The sequence below is a fragment of the Eurosta solidaginis genome, chromosome 2 (genome assembly GCF_040869045.1).
Source record: "Eurosta solidaginis isolate ZX-2024a chromosome 2, ASM4086904v1, whole genome shotgun sequence".
NCBI lineage: Eukaryota > Metazoa > Arthropoda > Insecta > Diptera > Tephritidae > Eurosta > Eurosta solidaginis.
Window position 1 is genome coordinate 150,850,758 of NC_090320.1, and position 6,209 is coordinate 150,856,966.

At 38.5% G+C, this 6,209-nt stretch overlaps 1 pseudogene; it reads right to left on the reverse strand.

The window, feature by feature from the left end:
* Positions 1 to 386: 386 nt before the first annotated feature.
* On the reverse strand, positions 387 to 5,733 carry LOC137241692 (T-complex protein 1 subunit eta-like; annotated as a pseudogene).
* Positions 5,734 to 6,209: the final 476 nt, after the last annotated feature.

Below are 6,209 nucleotides of genomic sequence, written 5' to 3' on the forward strand. Positions count from 1 at the left end.
GCAGAACTAACAGCGCGGGTGTTTAGGCCGATGATATCAATGTCATCAGCATATGCCAGTAATTGCACGCTTTTATAGTATATTGTTACAGTGCGGTTAAGTTCTGCAGCTAGTATAACTTTCTCCAGCATCAAATTAAAGAAATCGCACGATAGGGGGTCACCCTGTCTGAAACCTCGTTTAGTTTCGAACGGCTCGGAGAGGTCCTTCCCAATTCTGACTGAGCTGATGGTGTTGCTCAACGTCATTTTGCACAGCCGTATAAGTTTTGCGGGGAAACCAAATTCAGACATAGCGGCATATAGGCAGCTCCTTTTCGTGCTGTCGAAGGCGGCTTTAAAGTCGACAAAGAGGTGATGTGTGTCGATTCTCTTTTCACGGGTTTTTTCAAAGTAATCACATTGACCGAAAACACTTGAATTAATATCATTAGCTGTAGTCATAACAGCACCACCACAAACTTTCATTGTACGTTTCCAATCTTCTTCTGGTACATGAACAGCACAGAACATATCACGATCTGCAAAATACTGTGTACCAACATCACCAATTGGTAGTTTAGATAATACAACATTGGCGCCTTACTTAGTTAGTTTATTGTACAGAATACGCTATTCAGCATCAAAAATTGTCTGATACTTTTGAACACTATCAACACGTAATTCAGCACTATCACGCTCAGCCTTGAACTCCAATTCTATATGTAATAATGCTATTTTATATTTTTTGTATGACGTTGGGTCCATCAAAGAAAAGTACAGCGTCCACAACCATTTTAGAAAATAAATCTTATTGTTAATTAATAAGTTTGGAGGTCATTGCTGTGGCAGCGCATTTTTCCAATAAAGCACGTTGTTGTTCCTTTGATTGGCGCTTCGACATGTACAGACATGTAATTTTTGGTCATGCCTAATTGTAATGTATTACATATAGCTTTAATGATGATACGTACATGCACGCCTTCCTCAACAAATGGTTTAACTTGTTTTAAGATTGCCCTCCCTAAAATACTACTGAAGTGGTGCCATCGCCGACCTGATAAGAGAAAAATTTTTATTCTACACATTCTAATATAACAAAAAACTTACCTCAGCATCTTGAGATTTGGCGATGTCGACTAGAGTTTTACGGCTGGATGCATAATATCCAATAGTTTCATAATGGTTGCACCATCATCTTAAATTGTGGCCCTACCACTGGAATCAACAATATGCTTGTCCATGCTGTGTGAACCCAATGTAGTGCGTTCAGTGTCCGCAATTGAATGCGAGGCATTGATGTTGGATATGAGTTGTGGTTTACCTTGAGAGCTATCTGTACCCAAACATTTTTTACACAAAAACTCATGTACCCAATACAAGTTCAGGACGTTCATATTTATCGAAATGCTGTCCGGTGTGGCCCAAATGTTGGAAATATTCAGTTGGCACTGTTGAGAAAAAATATGGATCAATGAACACAAGTAAAAGTGAAAGATTTTTTTTTACCATCTGTTGTTACTTTACACATTAGACATTGGAAACGACGACCACCATCTACAAATTGCATTTTAGCCTTGCAAACGATTACATCTAATTGAATTCACCAAAATTTACAATGGGTGGCTCACATTCACCCTCAACCGTGCGTGCCATTGGTGAGATGGTAAGTGTAAAGGACAAAGCTGTTTTTGTTTTAATATCAATGTTATTGCCAAACAAAAAATTAATTTCGAATATCAATACCTAACGTCACGTGGCAAGGAGTTACCCTGATCTTGTATCACATATATTTTGTGGTCACCAATGGTGGCAATAAACCTTGTTGATTAGTAATAAAGGCACCACCAGCGCTGAATCTCAATGATAATGCTTATCGGATTTGAGATCTGATCGGGATCTAAACGGCGTTGGGCTTGATCATACTGTTGCGCCTGTTGATATATACCAGTACCAGGTGCAGGTGGTTGCTAAAGAAAATAATACAAAAATAATCATCAGCAATATTTAAAATATATTAGTTGTATTAGCATACATTATAACCAGTACGTGCGGGTATTGGGGGTTGACCCGGCATGGGTGGCTGACTGGGCATTGGCGCCTGTCCAGGTTGTCTTGGTGGCATCATTTGTCCATGTAACCACCTGGTGCACCTGGTTGTTGTACAGGATAACCTGGCTGTTGAGGTTATGGAGGACAACCAGGTGGACCAGGTTGTGGTGGATAGCCCGACTGTTTTGGCATTGGCACATAGGTTGTTGCTGCTGCTGTCGTGGAATTGCACAACCCGGTTGCTGTTGTGTTATATACCTTGGCATAACTAGATGTGGTGTCATTGCCTCACCTAGTCCAGTAGATGCGGGCGGCATACCTGGAAGACCATCCCAGCAAAAATCTAGTGACAGAAAATGGCTTTTCCCATATAGCTACACATCCATTCATTCATTTTTTTGTTTCCACGCACTTATCAAGCTATTAAGATCCTGATTTTACAAGTTTTATTAACACTTCTTTGGTATTTCTTGTTCAGTTCTATAAATGCACTTAATTTAATAATTATAATAAATTAGGTCCACGCTTGTCTGCTCAAAATTTACTTCTCAATAGCAATGGTGGCTTCGCAGAATTGGTTCTAGATACACACGTTACAGCACCAAATTTAGAGATTGCTTTTGCTGATATTGTTGTGAATTATGTTTCTTTATGAAAATTGTAAATAAAAGTAAATATAAAATTATTACAAAACCCAAAAGAATCCAACAAAAGCCTAATTCCCAACGCTCTGTTGCAACACCCTGGGCAAGAAACCCTAAAGTGGCACAAACTTTCAAAATATTTTGGATGGATGACCTATTTTTACGGGCGCGCAAACTGCCTTCTACTTCTGTTAAGACATACTCTGAAATGTATTTTTTTATTAAATTTTTTCTTTACTTTTATTATGTCAAATACTTACAGTGTAGAGCTCGTTTCAAGAAGATTTGAAGCATCTCTCAATTTTCTTCTTTCTATGGCCTCTATGCGAGTTCCGTAAATTTTTTCATTTGAGTTTATACAAAGCAACAGAGGTTGCAGAAAATCTTTTATTATTACAGCTTTTAAAAACTTTTGCCACTTTTACGTGCAAGACAATTAAATTGTTAGTATTAACGTTTTGTTTTTCTATCTGTTTCGTATAGATTCACAAAAATTTTTAAACAAAACTCTGCTGTCATTCATTCATAATAGTACATATATCAGGGCGTGTGGAAATCGCAATATGAAAGCTGATTTCATTGTAAAGGTCTACAAGTAGGATATGTAGCAGCACGCACATACACAGCCAGGTTCACCTGATAAAATGCTGTTTATGTTCGTTTTCCTTGTGGATGCTATTTGGCACTGTTGTAACTCTTAGGCCAAAAAAAAAAAAGTGTAGTAGCTGCTAACGAAAACCGCATAAAAATTTTACTGTAAAACAACAAAGAAACACAATTATTTACTTTCAAACGAGCACTTAGTTACATCTCTCTTTAAAATCCATATGTTTTGGACAATTTTAGTTAAAAAAATTGTGATACTTTATTATGGGGGCGATTGCTAAAACACGACCAAAGCCGTCGGGGGAGGTACTAGTAGACGCGTTTTTGCCTCGCATCGTATAATTCGAATACTTTTTCGTCTTTGGATTATTGGTACCAGGACAAATCACGTCTTTTCATATCCCTTTCCATATTTTTGGACGGGTTATTGCAGTCGGCGGCCACCGTGGTGTGATGGTAGCGTGCTCCGCCTATCACACCGTATGCCCTGGGTTCAACTCCCGGGCAAAGCAACATCAAAATTTTAGAAATAAGGTTTTTCAATTAGAAGAAAATTTTTCTAAGCGGGGTCGCCCCTCGGCAGTGACTGGCAAGCGCTCCGAGTGTATTTCTGCCATGAAAAGCTCTCAGTGAAAACTCATCTGCTTGCAGATGCCGTTCGGAGTCGGCATAAAACATGTAGATCCCGTCCGGCCAATTTGTAGGGAAAATCAAGAGGAGCACGACGCAAATTGGAAGAGAAGCTCGGCCTTAGATCTCTTCGGAGGTTATCGCGCCTTACATTTATTTATTTTTTTATTTATTGCAGTAGACCTCGGTTCCGATCTGTTTTTGGGGAGAACTTTGAAACGGGTAGAAGAACTTAGCAGCCGTGTTTGTATTCTTAATGCTGGAATAACTACGCGTCCTCAGATACCCCAATTCAAGATTTTTGTATAATTTTCTGTAAGACCCAAAGAGGTGCACTTAGTGCACTGCACTACATTTTCATACTAAATTCGTTCAAAAAAATTTACTATCACAGCAACCCATATCTGATATTCCGCTCCTTTTCTTGCTTCCCTGCGTCGCTTTCCACGACAGCAACCCCGGTAATTTTGACACTTCGTCTAGTTTCAAACGCATGTTCCACGCAGGTTCCACTGGGTTCCACGCTAGTTTGACACTGACGGAAGTGTCAAACTGCAGTGTGTTAGAAAGAGAAAGGAATTGTTTCCTTCTCATACATATCATACTTGTGACCCTGTACTATGGCTGATTTTCAACGATACTCTAGCACGCGTTTATCGTCTATCGTATGAAAATTCATAATAGGCGTGTAAGTGAGGATAAGTGTATTTTACGCGGAAACGTAAACGTATTGTGGCGAATGTTGACATCACTAGGCAACAACAAAAACATGAAGCAAGTCACAGTGGTGTACATGAACAAATAAATTATTATTTATACTCACATAGAAGGCGACGGAGAGATATTTCACGCCAACACATGTAGTCATCAGCCGAAGTAGTTACACACGCATATGACTATGAGAAACGCATAAACTACAAATATACAAGTATATCGCTGGTAACCAAGCAGATCTTTGGAGAAATATGCTGACGAGGGAACAGAGAGTATAAAAGCAGCGACAGCTGAGGAAAGATTAATCAGTTTGATTTAAACACGCTATCAATTTTGAATTATAATTGTACTACTCCTAAAGTAGTGATTTATTCAACAGATTAGCTATTCAAACGTTAGCAGAAAGTTACAAATAAGCGGAATATCACTAAATTCGTTACAGTATATACGTGTAAAAATACCCATAGCTACCCTTCAAAAAACGCGAGTACTCCATAAATAATGTAAGGAATAATCCTTTGGGAGTATAGGAGTATTCAAAAACTAATCTGTATTCATACAAAAAATGTGCTCCAATTAACATTGCGATTTCCTAGGAGAGGAGTAAGTGATCCCACTCTCGCTTTGTTTGTGAGTATTCCATAGAGTACATACGTGAGAGTACTTTCCAAAGTACTTTCACTGTGTTACTCCATATTATCAGTTATTTGTATGCCATTTTTACTTTTGGCAACTCTGTTCGGTCGTCATCGTGTCGTGGTCACGGTCGTTAAAAAACGAGCAATAATCGGCTGATGGTGGCCCGCAAACGCATTGCAAAGAAGTATTGTTAGAGTACTCCAACATGATGAAAATGGAACGCATAAACCAACAATTTTTGCAGGGTATTGTACGATTCCGCTCCTAACGATTCAAAATTTGATGTGACGGGGCTGTTACTCAAAATTCGATATAATACTGCGGTCGAAATACTCGATGTGAAAAAGTATCAAGTATAAAAAATCGGCATCGAATATCAAAGATAGGGTGAAGTATCGTACTTGTGCCCTTATACTTACGTTACGTGTATTATAAAATTGCCATAATTTTGCTAATGTTTCGTGCAGCATATTTACCCGTAGCAATCTTAAAAAAGTCCAATATTAGAGCATGGTCAAGGAACTTAAATATTATGCAAATAGTCCGAAATAGTCACATGTATGAAAATTCTTGTAAATAATGTAATACCTTATGTAACTAATATTTTCTTATTTAGAGTATCATACAGAACAGTTTATACCAGCTCAAAATTTACTATAGTTGGAGCTGAAATCGTTGGGGCAGCCATGTGGTGGTGGATACTTTGGCATTTATGGCATGAGCACGAGCATATTACGGTACATATTTTTATGTTGTTTTGGCGCGGGCGTAAACATTTACATCACGGATCAACTGCTAAATACACGTTCAAGAAAATAACGAAACTTTGAGTTGTTGAAGAGATATTAACGAATATCAGTAAAATGACCCAGGGCTCGGTAATAGTCTAGTTCGACTAGTCTGGGTCGACTGCCAATACGCTACCAAAAATATCGTGGCTACCGCG